The 22,411-nt window shown below is 41.1% G+C and overlaps 1 protein-coding gene and 1 long non-coding RNA gene across 18 annotated transcripts in view; one reads left to right on the top strand and one right to left on the bottom strand.

Moving 5' to 3' along the window:
- Window positions 1–6,380, top strand: part of LOC107969441 (uncharacterized) — a 28,420-nt gene extending 22,040 nt beyond the window's left edge. Inside the window, exon 3 of the long non-coding RNA XR_010152032.1 lies at window positions 6,056–6,380. This is a non-coding gene — a long non-coding RNA (uncharacterized LOC107969441). The remainder of the gene's footprint in view (window positions 1–6,055) is intronic.
- L3MBTL4 (L3MBTL histone methyl-lysine binding protein 4) overlaps window positions 1–22,411 on the bottom strand; it is a 470,574-nt gene that overhangs the window by 406,886 nt on the left and 41,277 nt on the right. Inside the window, exon 1 of one of the 17 annotated variants that reach the window (XM_063795944.1) lies at window positions 4,807–5,099. The exons of 15 other annotated variants lie outside the window; for them this stretch is intronic. The gene's annotated coding sequence lies outside the window, so the exon portion shown is untranslated. Of the gene's footprint in view, window positions 1–3,898; window positions 4,064–4,806; window positions 5,100–22,411 lie in introns of those variants that run through there. One more of the 17 variants, XM_063795946.1, reaches the window with a different exon arrangement.

Below are 22,411 nucleotides of genomic sequence, written 5' to 3'. Positions count from 1 at the left end.
ACTCCTATTCAACATAGTGTTGGAAGTTCTGGCCAGGGCAATTAGGCAGGAGAAGGAAATAAAGGGTATTCAATTAGGAAAAGAGGAAGTCAAATTGTCCCTCTTTGCAGATGACATGATTGTATATCTAGAAAACCCCACTGTCTCAGCCCAAAATCTCCTTAAGCTGATAAGCAACTTCAGCAAAGTCTCAGGATACAAAATCAATGTACAAAAATCACAAGCATTCTTATACACCAGCAACCGACAAACAGAGAGCCAAATCATGAGTGAACTCCCATTCACAATTGCTTCAAAGAGAATAAAATACCTAGGAATCCAACTTAAAAGGGATGTGAAGGACCTCTTCAAGGAGAACTACAAACCACTGCTCAAGGAAATAAAAGAGGATACAAACAAATGGAAGAACATTCCATGCCCACGGGTAGGAAGAATCAATATCGTGAAAATGGCCATACTGCTCAACGTAATTTACAGATTCAATGCCATCCCCATCAAGCTACCAATGCCTTTCTTCACAGAATTGGAAAAAACTACTTTAAAGTTCATATGGAACCAAAAAAGAGCCCGCATCGCCAAGTCAATCCTAAGCCAAAAGAACAAAGCTGGAGGCATCACACTACCTGACTTCAAACTATACTACAAGGCTACAGTAACCAAAACAGCATGGTACTGGTACCAAAACAGAGATATAGATCAATGGAACGGAACAGAGCCCTCAGAAATAACGCCGCATATCTACAACTGTCTGATCTTTGACAAACCTGAGAAAAACAAGCAATGGGGAAAGGATTCCCTATTTAATAAATGGTGCTGGGAATACTGGCTAGCCATATGTAGAAAGCTGAAACTGGATCCCTTCCTTACACCTTATACAAAAATCAATTCAAGATGGATTAAAGACTTAAACGTTAGACCTAAAACCATAAAAACCCTAGAATAAAACCTAGGCATTACCATTCAGGACATAGGTATGGGCAAGGACTTCATGTCTAAAACACCAAAAGCAATGGCAACAAAAGACAAAATTGACAAATGGGATCTAATTAAACTAAAGAGCTTCTGCACAGCAAAAGAAACTACCATCAGAGTGAACAGGCAACCTACAAAATGGGAGAAAATTTTCACAACCTACTCATCTGACAAAGGGCTAATATCCAGAATCTACAATGAACTCAAACAGATTTACAAGAAAAAAACAAACAACCCCATCAAAAAGTGGGCGAAGGACATGAACAGACACTTCTCAAAAGAAGACATTTATGCAGCCAAAAAACACATGAAAAATGCTCATCATCACTGGCCATCAGAGAAATGCAAATCAAAACCACAATGAGATACCATCTCACACCAGTTAGAATGGCAATCATTAAAAAGTCAGGAAACAACAGGTGCTGGAGAGGATGTGGAGAAATAGGAACACTTTTACACTGTTGGTGGGACTGTAAACTAGTTCAACCATTGTGGAAGTCAGTGTGGCGATTCCTCAGGGATCTAGAACTGGAAATACCATTTGACCCAGCCATCCCATTACTGGGTATATACCCAAAGGACTATAAATCATGCTGCTATAAAGACACATGCACACGTATGTTTATTGCGGCATTATTCACAATAGCAAAGACTTGGAACCAACCCAAATGTCCAACAATGATAGACTGAATTAAGAAAATGTGGCACATATACACCATGGAATACTATGCAGCCATAAAAAATGATGAGTTCATGTCCTTTGCAGGGACATGGATGAAATTGGAAAACATCATTCTCAGTAAACTATCGCAAGAACAAAAAACCAATCACCGCATATTCTCACTCATAGGTGGGAACTGAACAATGAGATCACATGGACACAGGAAGGGGAATATCACACTCTGGGGACTGTTGTGGGGTGGGGGGAGGGGGGAGGGATAGCATTGGGAGATATACCTAATGCTAGATGACCAGTTAGTGGGTGCAGCGCACCAGCACGGCACATGTATACATATGTAACTAACCTGCACAATGTGCACATGTACCCTAAAACTTAAAGTATAATTTAAAAAAATTTAAAAAATAAAAAAAAATACCACTGACATTATTCACAGAAATAGAAAAAAGAATCCTAAAATTTATATGGAAGCACAAAAGACCCAGAATAGACAAAGACATCGTAAACAAAAAGAACAAACCTGAAGGAATCATGTTACCTGACTGCAAATTATACTACAGAGCTACGGTAACCAAAATAGCAAGGGACTGGCTCTGAAAAAGACACATAGACCAATGGAGTAGAATACAGAACCCAGAAACAAATCCACATACCTACAGTGAACTTGTTTTCAACAAAGGTCCCAAGAACACACACTGGGGAAAAGACAGTCTCTTCAATAAATGGTGCTGGGAAAAGTGGATATCCATATGCAGAAGAATGAAACTAGACCCCTATCTGTCACCACATACAAAAATCAAATGAAAACAAATTAAAGACTTAAATCTAAGACCTAAAACTGTGAAACTACTATGAGAAAACATCAGCAAAACTCTCTAGGACATTGGTCTGGGCAAAAATGTCTCGACTAATATCCCACAAGCACAGGCAACCAAAGCAAAATGGACAAATGGGATCACATCAAGTTAAAAAGCTCCTACAGAGCAAAGGAAACAAACAACAAAGTGAGGAGACAAAACTGCCCAGCTGACAAGGAACTAGTAACCAGAATAAATAAGGAGCTCAAGCAACTCAATAAGAAAAAATCTAATAACCCAATTTAAAAATGCATAAAAGATTTAAATAGACATTTCTCAAAAGAAGACATACAAATGGCAAATGGGCATATGAAAAGGAAGTCAACACAAGTGATCATCAGAAAAATGTAAATCAAAACTAGAATGAGATATCATCTCACCTAAGTTAAAATGGCTTTTATCCAAAAGACAAGCAATAACAAACACTGGTGAGGATGTGGAGAAAAGGGAACCCTCGTATACTGTTGGCAGGAATGTAAATTAGTACAACCACTATGGAGAACAGTTTGGAGGTCCCACAAAAAAAAATTAAAAATAGAGTTACCATATAATCCAGCAGTCCTTCTGCTGGGTATATACCCAAAAGAAAGGAAATGAGCATATCAAAGAGATTTTTGCACTCCCATGTTTGTTGTAGCACTGTTCACAATAGCCAAAATTTGGAAGCAACCTAAGTGTCCATCAGGAGATGAACAGATAAAGTAAATGTGGTACTTATACACAGTGGAGTACTATTCAGCCATAATAAAAATGAGATCCTGTCATTTCCAACAACATGGATAGAACTGGAAGTCACTATGCTTTTTTATGTTTTTTAAATAACAATATGGATTGTGTGTAACGCAAAGGATAAATGCTTGAGAGCACAGATACTCCTTTTCACATGATGTGATTATTATGCATTGCATGCCTGTATCAAAACATCTCATGTCTCCCATAAATATATACATCGACTATGTACCCACAAAAATTAAAATAAAAAAATTTTTAAGATTTCTAATAAATTAACTCTTTATTCACCTGTAATGTTTTCAATAATACTATGATAAGGCAAGCATATTTGTTGATTTTTTTTTTCCTTTGGAAAAGAAAAACCTGAAAGTCAAAGAACTGGATAACAGTAGTAACCTTCATCCATTTTGTCTACAAAGCACTTCAGAACTTGAGCAAAATAGATGACTTGTCAAGATGCTTATCAATGTGAACAATCTACCAGCCAGAAACAACTATCTGAATATAAAGGCCTGGAAAATTGAATTGTTCTAAATAATTATCATTTGATTACATTTAAATACATATGGCTAGCTTCAATAAGTTCATCTCAATGACTTAAAATCTATCAACTGTATGTAAGTCAACCTCCTGCAATATTAAAAACCCATTAACTTACATGATTTACGAGTAAACAGTGTGCTAGGTAAAGATAAACTTTAGCACCCTCATTTTATCCTCATTTGAATTACTTTTCTCATTCAAATTTATAAAAAAAAAAACAAAGTAGTGACCTCTGAAGCTAGTTCCATGTGCACGATAAGTGATTCACCAGCGTGTGCATGATTCATCCCCAGCAGGGTTGGTCACCTCCATTTCTATGACACCACAATCAATGGCCACCATAGTAGCAGGCTTGAGACCTCTAGAGCTCCTCCACAGCTCAATCACAGCCCTCAAAAAAGAGGCCTGAACTTCAGACAGCAATGATGCCGTCAGCTCTCTTTCTAGTGACTAATACAAGTCCTATGAGTCACCTGGGCTTTCTGTGTCTGTACCTTTTAAAATCCAAAATAATTCTGTAGTATTCTCTGTGTTTGCACAGAGTCAGCATCCCAGTACCTGGTGCAAGATGACGTTTACACTCCAAAGAATGCCTTGGAGAGAGAGAGAGGACACCGCTCCCACTCATGGAGAACCCACAGGCCAAACCTCGAAGAGGAGATGGCAATCAACATAACAGAGTTATGGCATTCTGCCAAACTCTATTTGTCCCACAGCTTAAATATCATGTGCTCATCCTGCTCACAGATGGATTTTCTTTTCCTGATTGCCTGGATCAACATAAACATACAGTCATGTGTCACTTAACAACAGGATTTGTTCTAAGAAATGCGTTATTAGCGTAAACATCATAGTGCAATTACACAAACCTACTGGGTAAAGCCTACTACACTCAGGCTATATGGAATGGCCTATGGCTCCTAGTCTACAGGCAATTGTAATGCAATGGTAAGTATTTCTCTAAACATAGAAAAAGTACAATAAAAAATACGGTATAAAAGATAAAAAATGGAGGTCACTTACCATGAATGGAGCTTGCAGTACTGGGAGTTGCTCTGGGTGGATCAGTGAATGAGCGGTGAGGGAATGGGAAGGCTGGGACATTGCCGTACACTGCTGTAGACTTTGTGAACACTGTATACTTAAGCTATGCCAAATTTATTAAAAACAGTTTTTCTTTTTTCAGTGATAAGTTGGTCTTAGCTTACTATAACTTTTTACTTTATGAAGTATAAAGTAGGTTTGTTTACACCAGCATCACCACAAACACATGAGTAATGTGATGGGCTACAACACTGCCACAGCTGCCCACTGTCACTGGGTGACAGGAATCTTTCAGCTCTGTTATAACCTTATGTGATCATATATGCATATGGGTGTCATATATGCAGTCCGTCACTGATGAAAACGTCATTGTGCACCACGTGACTTTATCTGACTTTTGCTGTATCTCATCCAAAGCGTTGATATCTTATCAAGTTAGCTCCCACCTGAAACCTTGTTTCAGTCTGCTTAAGTCTATCCCCCAAAATTGTAATTAAGAAACTCCATTTATCTTGAAAAGAAATGGTGACAACAGGCTGGAGTCTTTGACACTACTATATATTTTCTTGTTGACTTTCTCATCAAATCTTGAGACATTCTGTGAAATTCCTAAGTCTTTATTGGGTGGAACTTCAGAAGAAAAAATTTAGTAATATGTAAAAGCACCAAACAAAAAAGTCCTGAACAGTGAAATAACTAGTACCTTCTTTCCATTCTGCAGCTCGTTTAATTTTGTTATCTTTTCTATAAAACCAGCCACCCCCATCATCCGCTACCAATGATCTATTCTAATTCTATGTAGTAAATGTTTGAGAGAAAAAGAGATTTCTCTTGTTCTTAACAGGAATGCACAAGTCCTCCAAATGCTGACTGCCAGGTTTTAAATCACTCTCATCAAGATACTACATACACATAAGCAACTGTGAAAATTCCCCTCCATGACTGGGGCCTAATTGTCACAATCACGACTTTTGAAAAAAAAAAAATATCATTTGAGAAAAGTCAAACCATATGCATATAGGACAGAGAATGGCAGGATTTTCTGGTCACTCCATGGATAAGTCAGTTGCCTAAGCCTTGTGGATTATGTAAAAAGCATAAATTGTGATACAACTATCACAATGAAATTACTCCTGCATGCATCATTAAAAGCTTTATCTCCAGGCTGACTTCATTTAGTGCTTCAAGGTTCAGAACGTAATCTCATTATCTCACTGTTTTCTTTCAGTTCCTTGGGAAGACACAAAACCATCACCACTAGAAAATGCCTTTGACCAAGCCTTGGACAGATGAAGACAAAGCGGAGCACACATCACGAAAAGTGTCTGTCTCGTCCGCAGCCTGGCCTACCCTTCCCCCATCAAGGTGGAGAAAATCAACTTACCATAAATTATGCAGCCTTAAACCAAGTGCTTCACTATTCTGGGAGTTAACAACCTCATTTGTAAAATCAGTGGATGAGACTATCCTAGAAAATGACCTTTAAGACCTTTTCCGGGTCTAACTTACACTTTACTAAGAGTGCCGATTAAATAAACTTGTGATGAAAAAGCTTTTTTGGAAGATGGACGCAAATTAATCCAACCTTCTTATTTTACAGAAAGAAAAACTGAAGGCCAAAGAAATGAGACAAGGTCACGCAGCTAGCTGACCACAGGCTCAGGGATACAGCCCTGGGCTGAGCCCACACACTCCAGGGCTTCCTGCACCTTGGCCCACTACCTAGTCAAAAGTCCCCTCCAAAAAGGTATCAAATGATCAATGTTGCTCCACTCCAAAGCAGATCCCTCCAAAACCCTGCAGTTTTAGAACAGAGCATTAAAGGAAGTCACCCAAAAAGAAAGACAGCTGTAGCAAAAGTCTAAAGCTTACGGATAAGAAAGTGACATCTGGTCAAGCTACTCCAGTTCCCCAGCCCACCTTCCTGTGCTCCTCAAACCAAATCCAAGACCTCCTAGGATCTAATCAGCACAAGTTTCAGAAAGTCTGTGTCATCTAAGTTTACAATGTCTACCCTCAGGAAACTTGGCTCTTGAAACACACAGGAGACTGCCCCTTTTGCACGTGGAAAGCAGTGAGAGGCCAGTTCCCTGAAGCAAGGTAACCAATGGCGAGAGGAATGAGCAGAAGCACTGGCCTGAGGGCTCCACAGGAGAGCCCTGTGCAGATGGGGACCAAGTGGAGAACTTGCCATGTCTATTTCTGCATTGTTCCATATTCCAGTGGATAGCCCGGGTATGATTTCAGTTTATGAAAATGTCTTGCAAAGAATCACATTTTGGGTCTTTTCATATCATATTTACTGATTCAAATCTAGTGTTTTCATTTTGTGCCAGTTACTTTCATAGCCCAGACCTGCAACACAAGCTTAATCAGTCATTTAAGACATTCTGAAACTATTTAAAGGTATAAAATTGAGTAACTTACTTAATTCTCAGGCCAACATTTAATAATACATCATAACCTCAAACACAGCTGGGCACAGCGGCTCATGCCTGTAATCTCAGCACTTTGGGAAGCCAAAGTAGACAGATCAACTGAGGTCAGGAGTTCAAGACCAGCCTGGGCAACATGGTGAAACCCTGTCTCTGCTAGCCAGGCATGGTGGCACATGCCTGTAATCCCAGCTATTTGGGAGGCTGAGGCAGGAGAATGGCTTGAACCTGGGAGGCAGAGGTTGCAGTGAGCCGAGATCATGCCACTGCACTCCAGCCTGGGCAACACAGTGAGACTCCAGCTCAAAAAAAATAAATAAATAAACATGACCTCAAACAATTACTTAGTATAATCTTGAGAAAATGGCTAAAATAAATTTTCTCTAAACACTTTTTTTTTCATTTCAGCACAGATAACTCTTAGAAGAGGGTGAAACTATGACATATCTAAAAAAAAAAAATTCTAAAGCATTCTAAATAAGTTGTTTGTTCTAGGGATTTCTAGGGAAAATTTTACACCAAATCTATTTTAAACTCTCAAAAATTCCCAGAGAGTTGGACAGACTGAGATTCTAGCACTCTGTTGAAGTACTAGGTGACCAAAGCAGATCCTTATGCAAAGGAGACCTGTGAGTGCTTTACAGACTTATGTTTTCAATGAAAGAGACTGTACATTCTCTGCATCTCCCCCTTCATATTCCTCCTAGTGTGGGGGGCAAGCAGAAGGCAGCAGACACAGTGGGTTAAAGGGTTGTATGAATTGGAAAGTCATAGTCTTCCCTTTTTTCCTCCCTTCGTGCTTTCATAATTACTTAAGTATGAGTTAATAATTCAGAAGCACCACATGACATACTAACAACAAGCTGGCAAGTAAAAGGTAATTCTCTGTTTCATGAATACAGTACTTACAGAGAAACAGAACTCTATAAGGAGAATGTTAAAGCCAGTTGAGGCTAGGAGCAGTGGCTCATGCCTATAATCACAACATTTTCAGGGGCCAAGGTGGGAAGATAGTTTGAGGTCAGGAGTTCAAGACCAGCCTGGGCAACATAGTGGGACCCCCCATCACTACAAAAAAATACAAAATTTAGCGGGGTGTGGAGGTGTGCACTGTAGTCCCAGCTACTCAGGAGACTGACATGGGGGGATCCCTTAAGCTCAGGAGTTCTAGGCTGCAGTGAGCTATGACTGTGTCACTGCACTCCAGCCTAGGTGAAAGAGTAAGACCCTGTCTCAAAATAAAAATTTTAAATAAAGCCAGATGAGACAGGAAATTAAATCAGTCACTCTTCTATCCTCTATTCTAGAGGTTTTCACTTTTCTAGGATCTTATATATCAAACATCCAAAAACTTTACAAAAGCTAATTAACTCAGAAAGGAGATTTATCACTTTAATGTTACACAGAGATAAACTGAGAGATCAAAGGTTGAGCAGGAAGAATGAAGAGAATGACATTAGACCACGAGATGGTGATCAAATCATAATCCCCCATGTGCACGTGTATGGGGTTAAACTGCTTTCCCATACATTATCTGATTTGATGCTCTCAAGAATGATACTGGGGCAGAGTGCAGTGCAGTGCTAGCTCACGCCTGTAAACCCAACACTTTGAGAGGGCAAGGCAAATGAACTGCTTGAGGCCAGAAGTTCAAGACCAGCCTGAGTAACATACCAAGACCTCATCTCTACAAAAAAGAAATTTAAATTTAAATTTAAATTTAAAAAATTAGCTGGGCATGGTAGCATACTTTTGTAGTCTCAGCTACCTGGAAGACTTAGGAGGTAGGATTGCTTGAGCCAAGGAGTCTAGTCCAAGGCTGCAGTGAGCTGTGATTGTGCCAATGCCCTCCAGCCTAGGCAAGAGAATAAGACTCTACCTGTTAAAAAAAAAAAAAAAGATACTGGGTAGGCAAAGTAAGTAATAATGATGATTATAACAACACCAGTAATCACAGAAACAGCAGCAGCAGCAATAATAACAGGCCTTATTGATGTTTTAACTGTGGCCTACAATGGGTGAAGCATGTGATACCCAGCAGGACACTGAGAGTCACACCCCCATTAAGAGAAATGCTCAGGACCACGGTAGATCAAAACAGCAGAGCCAAGACTCAAACACAGATCTTCTCACACTAAATTCAGTCCTCTCTCCAGTATAAATAGTAATGACAGTCTACCAGGCTCTCTTGCCAACATCTCTTTCTTAGGAACTGCTGTGTCTCCCCACCGCCGTCTGCCCCCACCCTGCAAATTTTTGCATGGGAAGTTGCCCTGTACCCACATGATCATAGCCCCAGCAACAGCCGGCAGATCCAGGGGTGGCCTCCAGACTCAAGCTGGACAAATCAGATTCCGTACCAAGGAATCTGTAATAGGAACTAAGGTAGATCAGATTAATCCTTCTCTGAGAGGCTAGATTGTAACACACAGGCTGGAAATTGTTGGCAGAACCTATTTTCCTCATGTGGAAATGGAGGAAACCAGACTGCAGTGGGAAAGGAGAATGAAGGCGATCTTTAAAGAGACAGTCCTGGACAGTGTGCCAATGCCAGGTTCTGCTTCTTCAGCTGGCTGCAGTCCTATGCAGGGGTTCCACAGATGACCTCCAAAGACTTCCATGTAGGTCGTCTCTTTCCTTAGGCTTTCTCTAGTGGGCCTCTGCTCTGAGCAACTGAGGGACCTAAGTAGTAGAAACAAATTGTGGCTGGGCGTGGTTGCAGTCCCAGCAATTTGGGAGGCAGACGCAGGGGGACCGCTTGACTCCAAGAGTTTGAGACCAGCCTGAGAAACATAGTGAGACCCCCATCCCTACTAAAAATTAGGCAGGCATGGTGGTAGACACCCGTAGTCCCAGTTACTTGAGAGGCTGAGGTGGGTGGATCCCTTGAGCCCAAGATTTCAAGGTTGCAGTGAGCCATGATCACACCACTGTACTCCAGCCTCGGTGACAGGGAAAGACACTATCAAAAAAAGAAGAAAAGAAAGGAGAGGAGAGGGGAGGGGAGGGAGGGAAAGAGAAGGAAGGAAAGAAGGAAGGAAGGGAGGGAGGGAGGGAAGAGGGAGGGGAGGGGACAGAAACAAAAGGAAAGGAAAGGGAAAGGAAAGGAAAGGGAAAGAAGAAAAAGAAAGAAGAGAAAGAAAGAGGAAGAGGAAGGAAAGAAAGAAAAGAAAAGAAAGAAGAAAAGAAGAGAAAAGAAAAGAAAAGGACATGAAGAGACCAGCACTAGGAGAGCTCACATACACCATCTTTATACTTTCGTCTGCTCAGCAGCCCTCTCTCCTTCTGCTAACAGAGCCCCTCTCTGCTGGAAAACTGCTCCTTCCCCAGCCACCTGGGTCTAGTGGAGGATGGCTACCTTCATTTATGTAATCTGGTATTCTACCACATCCCTGTGAAGTCTCATTATAACTATTTTTTAAATGAGGCTCAGAGAAATTAAGTATCTTGCCACAAATCACAACACCAAGAAATGATACTGCCAGTATCCGCACCCAAGTATCTCTGACTTTAAAATGTGCACTTTTTCCAATAAAACACTTTCCCTCCCTGGTAACTTATAACATCTTAGTAACAACTCATGAACCAATATTTACTCAGCACTTTCTGTACAGGGTATTGGAAAGTAGTGGGAAGAGAAAGCAATAAAAGATATAGGAAAAACAAATGCAAGTTTTTATTAGAAATGTTAAATCCCAAATCCCAGGCTGTACTGGGTTTTTCGGGGAGAAGGCTGGAGAAGGAAGTGTGGGCACATGCGCACTGCCTTTCAGTCGCCATACTCTGATGCCCGCGTAAAGCACTCATCTACCGTGAACCACAGAGGAAAGGTCTCCATTCTAAAACACTTTTCCCATAGCTCCTGTGAAAATGGAGAGGCTGTTTTCTATGAAATCTGACAGAGATAATAGTCTAGAACATATATCAGGGATGAAGTTAAATGCTAGACACAGACATTCTTCTATTCCTAGTGGGAAAAAAAAGGAGAGAAAAATCGCCAAAAAACGGTCAAGTCTCCGTTTCCTCAGTTCGTAAATTGTGGCAGTAAGTGGATTTCACACTTGGTTTAACTTTGGAAGCATTTCTTCTAACAAACCCCTTCATGGAAAACCCAGGTATGAACCGTCCAGGAGCAGCCCCTGATGGCTCACTACACGCCTACACCCGACTCCCAGGCCCCGCGGGTGCCCTAGTCCCGCTCCAGGAAGCCCCGTGTCTTCTCAACCACTTCCCACCACCTCCAAACTGCAGTGTTATGAGAGTTGACAGGGAAAGTCCACTCAAGTACGTGTATTAAAAAGCAAACTGAAAGCGTGATGTCAGAAGTTACAAAGATAAAGAAAATGGTTTTACTACCTACCACACCCATTAAGCTACTTTTGGAAACCCAGATGTAACAAAAATACTAACAGCTAACTTGCTGAGGGCTTACTCCTTGCCAAACTTTCAAATACTTCATATGAGTTAACCCCTTAAGCCTCACAGTAATTCCAAGAAGAAACGACTCTTTCTATTCCCATATTAGAGAGGAACGAATTGAAGTTTACAGAGATTAAGAAACTTGCCCCAACTTAAGCCACTCAGTGAAGGAGCCCAACTTTGAACCCAGGCAGTCTCCATCTGGAGGTCCCATGCCCACTTAACCACTATGCTGTTCTGAATCACACTGCAAAAACAGACACTGAGCTTCAAAGTTATTACATGCTTAATTCACATAACTACTAACAGCAGCAAGCCTTACTCCAAGTTCAGATGACTTCTCATTATTACCATGCTCCCTCGACATCTAACATCTGGGAAAAAAAAAAGAGGGTATCGCTAAAACTCTACCCATTGTCTTAAAACTGATTCTCAAACTGTGGTCCAAGGGCCCCTGGGGGTCTCTATGATATTTTTAAGGGGTCCTCGACATCCTCTCTTTTTGATCCTTGTATCTACGCGTGCCTGGATTTTCTTCTTATACTTCAACCAACACAACACATTGCAACAGACTGCAATGCAGAAACACATATAAGAATTCGGCTGTCTTCTATTAAGCCAGACATTAAAAACTTGCAAAAATGTGAAACAACGCCACTCTAGTCACTAAATATTTTTGTTTCAGAGAATATAACTATTTTCATTAAAGTATTATTTATGTTAAGTAATGATTATATTGTTATTTTTAAATAAACTAATAAATATTATTAATTTTTTCCATTATAATTTATAATGCCATAAATATTGATATATAAGACATGCATAATACTAAAAGCACCTTTGGGTCCTTAGTAGTTTTTAAAAGTATAACAGGATCCTGAGACCAAAAAGTTAAGAACTCCAGTCTTAAAATATACAAATTAGTCCTTTATTTCTATAGAGAACAGAGAGTCCACAATTCAAACCTAAAAGCTTTATTGTTACCTCCGAAGTAAAAGAGTCACTGGTAACATTTCTTTTTACACATTTTTTCATCATTAAATAAACTGCTAAACTTTAAAACTGATGAAATTAGATTTCATCATAAATTTATACATAACACAAATTTACACATAAGCGTAATCAAAATGATATATTTTGTGGCATCTTTAAAACTCATTAGGATTAATTATAACACTCTAAACTTGTATCTATCATATATACTTTCCACACGATGCCTAATACTTTCATAACTGTAATCTCAGATGTCAGTAAAGTCTTTAACATCTAGGCAATTTAGGTTATATTTATAAACAAAATTTAAGGCAGATTTCAAAAGCAGCTACACAAAAAATGGATACTATTAACTTCCATACCAATAGAAAAAAGGCTAGTAACCAAGAATGAGGACAATTGTTTATTTTTAAAATATATATTATAGCAAAAAAAATCAAAAGTGTAATGTAAGCTTTCAAATTAAATAAAATGTTTATTCATGCTGTTGTTACTACATATATTTCTGTATCTTTTTAAACTTAAGCTTGAATATTTATACGTATAATCAATGCAATCAAAATTATCACTAAAATATTTATTAAATGCTGAGATTATCATATCTTGATATCAAGCACCTATGAATATGTTTTATGGAATAAACATGCTTCCCTCCACACAAAAAGCTTTAGAAAGGTTACAAAATGTATAAACATTATGTTTTACACAGGCAAAAAAAGAGAGGAAGAGAAACAGAGAGGAAAAGATAATAAAGTCACTGTTCAATGGAATGTCTAAGGAGCTGTTATTTTCCTCCCAGCTTTGTGACATAAAGACATACTTTATGAACTCAAGAAGAAATAAAAGTAGGTTAACCATAATTGCACATGATAATGCTCTAACTTATTCTGTCTGCTTTATCCTCAGAAGAAATAAATGGAAGATTTATTCTACTGGCCATGTCCTATTTGAAAACAGACATTTTAGCCATCTAAAGAAGAAAATGGTTCAGGTTTCTTATAGGAAGATAAGGCAGCAACAATAGTGTGGTTTAAATCGTCAGATCCCACATTCCAGATAAGGAAAACAATACCCACAGAGCAAGAAGAGCTTGTAAAGTCAAAGAAAGAACAAAATCCAGGCTACTATCTCTAATACAAATTGGCTCCACGGTCCCTTCCATCTTCTGCAAAAATGCCAGCTTTTGAAAAGTTACTTGAAACACTGTATTGTTTGCAAGCAAAATGATTTTCAAATTATCACTAGTTCTTCAAGGGACATTAGAGTTTGCCCTAAGTCACCCTTGTTAAATAATAATTACCTAAGCTGAATTCACTTAAGCAATATTACACTCTTATATTAAATAAAGAGGACAGACACTGTCAATGTATGCACAAGCTTTGAAAAAAAATCACACAGCCTTAGCCAAATGCACCTCACAAGGGCACAGCAAACAGGGTGCACTCTGTTAGGAGCACAGATGGGAAGGTGGCCGTGGCATACTTCTGTAACCTCAATTATATACATGCCTGGGCTAGATTAAGGAAAGAAACTTCCAACCTTTTATTTAATTCTATAGTCTTTTCCTTCTCTAAGTGCATAAACTTAAAAATTATGTCTAAAATTTATAAACTTAATAACTAAATTTAATAATTCCTCCATATAGAACAGACAAGTAATTTAATATGTATTCCCTGACACACTATTAACTTGAAAATGTCTGTCCACAGATGATCAGCACATTCTTCTTTAAACAACATTGCAACATGCTGAGCTCCTAAAACTGTAGCCATACAGAAAATACAGACAAACGCTCATGTCAGAGAACAAATTGTGGCTACTATGTCTAGAGAAAGATAACATAATAGCATCAGTGTCTATTTTAAGGCCATCTTCCAACATCTGAAAGTGTTCACAGTATCACTGAATTCTTAAGACAGAAAAGTTCGTGTTTTTAAATAATGATATTATCTAGGAGTAGTTCTTTCAAAATGAAGGAAATAAGTTCATAATATAGGGACTAGAGAAGATCTGTGAATATCTATACAAGGAATTGATATTCATGAATTCTACATATCTCTATTAGTATTGTAAAGCAAAGCTGTGGATACAACTTTAAATAGGTGTCTAATTTCACACATTCCCAAAAAGACTATTCCCAGCCAGAATCTAGTTGAATGGACTATGTTGTGACAGGAAAACTCAGCTAAGTGCAGATGTTTGTTTAATGCCAAGGAGCCTGGGAAGCCATCAAAATGCCAGACTTTCTCTCATCATTTGCCTGCCTTTTTCCAAAACATTCAAGGATGTAAATGAGTGCTTTAAAAGGAAATTCGTGAATGTATTGTATACCTACAGGAAGATCTCCTTTTACTCTAGCCAAAGAGACTGTGGAGCAGATCTCTGCATTAGAAAGAGAAGCAGCAGCAGTGCCTGGCAGTGACCTGACTCACCGAACCCAAGCAGGGCACAAAACACAAGTCCCTAGGAAAGCCCACAGCAGGTGCCAGAAGGCAAGGCCAGGAGGGGGGCTCCCCCAGCAGGAGCTAAGAGGATCCCAAGCCCGACAGTCTAACCCTGGAGCCTACCTTTCTGTCGGGTCCCTCTGATTGCATATGCCATGCCATCTTTTCTGAGTGGGCAGGAATCTTATTCCTTACATATGTGCCTAGAAAACCCTTCAATCTGCAGTAAAACACAGAAATGTGCTATTTTCAAAAGTTACCTAGAAACCATCACTGTGAAGGCCAAGAAGACAGCCTCACAGACACTCCTGTTACCATTGCCATTACCTCACTTTAAAATAAACTCTTGCCGAAGGCCTAAGCTACTTAGCCAGTGTGTCCTTCCTAGAAAATGAGTGGCCTCCCTTTGAGAACAGGCTTCCCACCAAGTCTAGGAGGCCAATGGATTAACCACATCAGTGCTGCCTCCTCAGGGTGCTCTCCACCCTGGCCCACAGAGAATGTCTTCACACAGAGCTCTTTCACCTGGCCTTGCCCACTGAATGAGAAAAACACGCTGCACCTGCTCTCAAAAGCTGGGGTCAGGGCAATCCCTGACAATCTTTTCACACCCCTTTACCAGTAGCTGTAGCAGCTTGTGCATGTTCCTCAGAAGGCCCCAGAAGCCACCTGACCTAAAGTCAGAGCACTCAGATAAAGCACTGTGAGGCCAAGGCTCAAGTCAGAATGCCACCCACTTCCAGATTTCCCATGACCACTAGGAAGGCACATCATAAACAGCACTAATGATCACAAAGGATGGTGATTTGCCTTTTAACAAATCACCATGAGCTTTACTTACAAGATACGGATTCAGCATTACCTCTTTTAGCCCTCACTTCAACCCCAAGGAGATAGTAGAATCATTCCCATTTTATAAAGAAATGGAAGTTCTATAAGTTACAGTCACAAAGCTCGTGAAACATGAATTCAAAACCAAGTCCTGGGAGGAACATGCTTGGAAGGAAGATGTGGCTGAACACACCTCAGCTCTGAGTTGCTGAGGGATACCAAGCCAGCATGATTTCCCTGGAGCTCACAAGAAAGCCACAAGAGAGTAAACACACAAATGCATAAAGACCTCAGGCCTCCCCTCAGCACAGGCAATGGTAGCGCCATCTTCCCTTCACCCTCTACACTCTCTCCAGTCACCGGCATCCACCATGACCTGCTCTGTGCTGCTTCTCCATGACTCACAGTGAGGCGGCCGTCGGTGCTTACTTTTAACTGAGGTCAACAGCATAAAAATACTTGGGGTGCGAGCAAGGGAGAGAAAACACCAGAAGATCTTTGTTGAGGCTGCAGCCCACATGCTCCCATTCCAGTCACTTCCCTAAAGAAGTAAAAGTGGACTAACTTGACTACCCATTGGATTATCTACTTTGCTAGGGACACTGGGTGGTAAACAGTAGTCACAGCAGGTAGACAGCGGCTGACTGTGTGCTTACTGTCTGCCAAGGTCCCTGCTAAGCACTTCCCATGCATTAACTCGTGGAACTTCAAGACAACCCTGAGGTACAGGTATTATTATCTTCACTTTGCAGATGAGAAAATGGAGCCACAGAAAGTTTAAGAGACTTCCAAAAAGTCACAGAAAAGTAGTATACCAAGTGGTCCCTGACTTTAGGAGCCTACGACACAATTATGGCAACAAGATTAATTCACTTTAAGCAACTGGCAAACAGTGCTGTCCAATTATTAATATTAATAAAAGTCAACGTCTTGAGGCTGGGTGTGGTGGCTCACGCCTGTAATCCCAGCACTTTGGGAGGCCGAGGTGGGCAGATCACTTGAGGTGAGGAGTTTGAGACCAGCCTGGCCAACATGGTGAAACCCCGTCTCTACTGAAAATTCAAAAATTAGTCGGGTGTGATGGCGCACGCCTGTAGTCCCAGCTACTCAGGAAAACGAGGTGGGAGAATCAATTGAACTCAGAAGGTGGAGGCTGCAGTGAGCCGAGATCTCGCCACTGCACTCCAGCCTGGGTGACACAGACAGACTCGGTCTCAAAAATTAAAAAAAAAAAAGTCAATGCCTGTTATGCACAAGCACTACACTAGTCCAAGGAAGAGAAGGTGAGCGAGGGCTGCAGTCAACAGATGCTTCCTGGAGAAGCAGGGCTACAGCTTGGGGCAGTGTGTCCCCCACATACAGTTTGAGAGCAGTGGTTCTCAAAATTACCCAAATTAAAAGACAGAAATCAGCCATCTGTATAAAAATCATAATTCATCAATATGCTGTAAATAAGAAACTAACAGAAAATATAAGAAAGTAGGTTGAAAGCAAGGGAATGTGTCTTCCAGGGGACAGGCAGGGAGGGATGCTGGGGGCATGTGGTGTGCGGAGGCCAGCAATGCTGTTAAACATCCTACAAAGCACAGGACAGCCCCTCACCACAAAGAACTCTCTGGTCCAAAACTGTCAATGGTGCTAAGGCTGAGAAACCTTATACAGAGGAAGGAGAATATTTAGAAGGGATCACTCTATACAAGGGAAATAACACAGGCCATGGCTCAGAAACAGAAAAGAGCTCAGATACACGGAAGGCAATTTCTCATGAGGAATAAGAGGAAATCATGTTGCCCAGGAAGGCTTCATGGAGGGCTGTGAAAGCCAAGCAGGATTACAGCTGGATTTGGTTGGAAAGGGGGATATGCAACAGACCTGGGATGACATTCACAGGACAAGAACCAAGAGTCAGGGAGTCCCAGAACCCAGCTGGAAGATTTGCTAGAATAGCCCAGGTGCAAAGTAACCAGCAGTTTCTGGTTAAAGAGGAGAAATAGTAGTAAAATGCCTTATAAAGAAAGCACCAGTGGGGCACAGTGGCTCACGCCTATAATCCTAGCACTTTGGGAGGCCGAGACAGGTGGATCACTTGAGGTCAAGAGTTTCAGACCAGCCTGGCCAACATGGTGAATCCCTGTCTCTACTGAAAATACAAAAATTAGCTGGCCATGGTGGCACGTGCCTGTAGTCTCAGCTACTTGGGAGGCTGAGGCACAAGAATTGCTTGAACCTGGGAGGCAGAGGTTGCAGTGAGCAGAGATCATGCCACTGCACTCCAGCCTGTGTAACAGAGTGAGACTCGGTCTCAAAAAAAAAAAAAAAGAAAGCACTGACCTGGCTTACTATTGGACACAAGGGTGAAGGGAAGGCATAGGTGAGGTTTTTATCCGGTCTTCCTCTCTTGCTTGTGCACCCAGGACAATGCCTAGCAGAGAGCAGGCATAAATCCTGATGCATAAATCATAAACATAGCAGATTGGCATGTTATGGGAAGTTAGGCTCTAATGTCCTCATGCAAAAGGAAAAATTACATACAATCAAATCAGACTTGGAAAATGATAAATGCCTCTAAAGGAGCAATAAAGTCAGCTTTTGTTCCAGCAGGGGAGACACTGCAGGTTCTTCAATGGGAACCCGGATGGAATCACCAGCCGCCCATCTATGAGCAGCTGTGGGAAACCACGCCTCCCGTTCAGCACAGCACAGTCCCTTGGGGGCCTACAGAACCCAGCACACATGAGGGTGCAGCAGGTCCCTTCCCACCCAGGGCAGTGGCAGAATCACACCCACTACTGGTGGCCAAAAGAGATGAAGTCACCTAAGTTAAATGTGTGTATGATTCAAAGGTTCGGCGGTGGTGAAGAGTCCTCCCTGTTGGGAGACTGAGCTGGGAGGTAGACGCAGCTGCTCTGATAAACCCACAGGCTACACTGTCCCCAGTTGACAGGGACAGGGCTGAAGCACTGCCCCCACCAAGCAAGCCGACTCAGAAAAATTTTAAAAAATTAAAAATTTGTAAGAAAAGACGTTTGGGTTTCCATGACTGGAGGCCAGCGCTTTTCATGCACATTTCACCAACCAGCGCTTATCTTTCCTCACTTATCAAATGCAGATCCAGCACTTTCTGCGCACAGAGCATTGTGGGGAATGCACAGGAGCAAGCCTTGGTCGCGCCAAGGAGGGTTCTGTCCAGTTGATTTATTAACTTAGACCCAGGGTTGGCACAGTTTTGTTTTGTTTTTTTAAAGTCCAGACTATAAATATTTAGGCTTTGGGGTCATAGTCCCTGCGGTAATTACTTAAACTCTGCCATGAGAGCATGAGGGGAGCCACACAATATGAAAACAAATGGGCATGGCTGTGTGCCAGTAAAAATACTGACAAAACTGGCGGCGGGCCAGATGTGGCCACTAAGCTATGGCTTGCCACCCCCTGGCTTACACCTGTACTGTGAGCTGATGAACCAGAATACAAACCATCAGAGAACTTGGCAGAACACACAGAGTGGAGTTCTGGAAATGCCTGTGAAAAGCAAGTTTTGATGAGGGTGGAAGACAGCACCAGGGCTGGTTACTCTGTAAGCGAGACCCTGCAGGGAGAGCCTCTCAGAGGAAGCTAAGTGCCCAGGGCAGCCCAGCCTCATGTTGGGAAAGAGCAACACACCCAGGAAATTCAAGCACAAAGCACTGCACGATCCTGAGGAAAGCCAACTCTGCCTGGCAAATCATCCTCCAAAATTTCACCAAAACCCTTACTACCACAGAGCATATCTTCCAAAAAATGGCCTTACAATTCCCACCCCAAATGTTACTGAATTGTTAAGGCAGGGCACTGGTGCTTGGTAATAACAAATAATGCTTAGAGAACTTTCCTAATTTAGCTACAAATGCATATGTCACTGAACTGTGGTTAAGAAAATAGATGCCAACCTATAATAAAGCAGAAAACCTAATAATTTGATCTTGTTCTTGGTTTCAGAACACTGTAAGAAATCATTATTTTAATTCCAGGCTCAGTTTCTCAAGAAGCTTATCAATATCACCATAAAGACATACATGAATTCCATGAGGCTCTCCACAATAGCCTCTCTTCAATGTCTACCTTGACGCAATGAACACAGGCCTGAAGCCATAAAGAAGATACATGTCACAACTCAGAACTGTTGGGAGAGACAGTGCTCCTGGGCCCTTGGGCCCCTACACATCTTGTCAGGGATGCTAAGACTGCAGGCCCTGACCACCCCTCCACCCAGGCCATTTCCTAAGGTTGTTTATGCAGCTGGTAACTTTGAAAGATGAGTTAACTTCTTTCCTCCTTTCTCCACCTCCCTCTCTCAGCCCCTGGGAAAGACTAGGCTTATTTACTGCTTGCTAAAAAAGTGGTGGCTGCCCCTGCCTAGATGTGCAACTCTGCTATGATGCAAATACACTGCATGCCCAGCATCCACCTGGTCCATAGCAAGCTGCCCTATGGGGATGTGTGGGGCAAGGGAAACTGACATAAATATGCCAATGCTGGTGTGCTTGCTGTATCAAGAATTAGACACCCCTTTGCCTCTGATCCAGGAGTCTTGTGTCCTCTGCCAGTACCCATGAAAAATAACAGAGGCTTATTTGTAACAGTGTCTTATTAGTTTGAAAGCAAGGTAAGATCAAATCCCAGAACCAACTATAATTCTCTTCAATATTAAATAGAAATTTGCAACTCTTTATTTCATTTTCCTCTTTTCAATATCCATTCTTCAGCAAGGCTTCTTAAACTATGAGTGGTGAAAGCTCCTGGTTTTGCACAAAGCAATCCCAGTTCACACCTGCTGACCTACTGTTTCCAATCCAGTAAGTGCCCCCTTTCACTCTCCAAAGTGTCCTCACCTGTACATTAAATTATATGATCACCCTACTTATAACCCAATGGACAGATATGTAATTGCTGAAAATATGTAAATTGCTTCAGTGTTTTGTTTGTGATCATTTTTCTTTAAAAACAAAAAAAGGAACAACAGTCTGACTCCAATTCTTTCACTTAAAACATGTTTTCCTGCAGGAACTTAACCCACCATAATTATATTTTGCAAATAATGGGAAGAAAGTTTAAATTCAGTATCCTCTTGAAGCAAGATGACAATCAATGGTCGTTAAGTGCTTTATTGTTGCAAAGCACATTTAAATATACACTATTTTTTCCTTTTTGAAAACTGTCATCCAAAACAGAATGATGCAAAAAATCACATACATCTGATCTTTCATTAAATGTTATGTTAATATTTAAACATGGTTCTCTCCCCCACAATATTCTGGGGAAAAAAATTTCTCTAAGAAATATAATGAGGCCGCACCATGAAGATGTGACTCTGCAGATTCTGGGAAGCTATCCAGTTTGCGCATCCTTGTCTCTGCAACCTCATCCGTGCTGGGAACTGGAGAGCTTGTCTCTTGCACAGTAAAGAAACAACCTGAAACAAAGTAGTCCTTTATCAAACCTTCCCAAAGGGCAGTCAAAAGGCTGGGGTTTCAGCTACCCTATGCATGCTCTCCAACAGGTTTAACAGGAGTAAAGTCCCTTCCATTCCTACTTGCATAAAAACGCAGACCAACACTCCACTAGACGTCCTTGACATTGACTCCTCTCTAGCTGATCTGCTGTAGGGGCAGCAGCCATGCCTAGCTCTTCACCAAACCCCTATTCCTATCTGCCCTGCACACACCCCTACACACAGTGAGATCTTAGAGCTTTGACAAAGTGCAAAGAGAAGTCGCTCTACCCAAATGTACCCTGCCAACAAGGAAGCCAACCCAGTGTTGGCAAAGCAAGCTCTCAATTAAACAGATTATGCACCGTACAAAATACATCTTCGAGTGAATCACAGTAGGAAAATCCCAGAGAAAGTACAAGGGAATTATAGTGCAGGCCTTGCTTTACAAACTCCATCAGATCTGCCCAAATATCAAGTGAATTGATAAAAAAAAAAAAACCCACTTTACCACTTCCATAAACTAAAATGTTAAAATATAATAATAAACTTGAATGTGACGATTACTCAAAGAAAAAACTGTGCTATTTTGTTTTTTGTTTCCTAAGATACTGACAAAGCTAAATTATTGGGGTTTTTTTAAGGATGGTCTTAGAAATTCATAGCAAAAACAAAATTTATGGGTTTAAGAGAGGACTTTTCTTCATTGTTGTAATTTTTCATCTTCCATGTGTATCAGTGGTCTCTGAAGAATTCAAGTAAAATAAAAGCCCTCCCTGGTTGCCCACATTTCCCCTGTGAACACACAAACGGCAGATGTACATGCCCGCCCTTCACACTCCTGCTACATCTTCCTGAAAATCCAGCTCTGGAGTGGCAGTGGCTGGGTTCAAATCCAGTCACTGCCACTGAACAGCTGTGACTTGGGCGAGTCACTTATCCCCTGTGCTCTGGTTCTTTTTTGTGTAAAATGCCAATAACAACAGCATCAACCA

This window comes from Pan troglodytes, chromosome 17 (assembly GCF_028858775.2).
Source record: "Pan troglodytes isolate AG18354 chromosome 17, NHGRI_mPanTro3-v2.0_pri, whole genome shotgun sequence".
Lineage (NCBI taxonomy): Eukaryota > Metazoa > Chordata > Mammalia > Primates > Hominidae > Pan > Pan troglodytes.
Note: the sequence above shows the minus strand (reverse complement) of the source record. Positions and strands in the feature narration are given on the sequence as shown.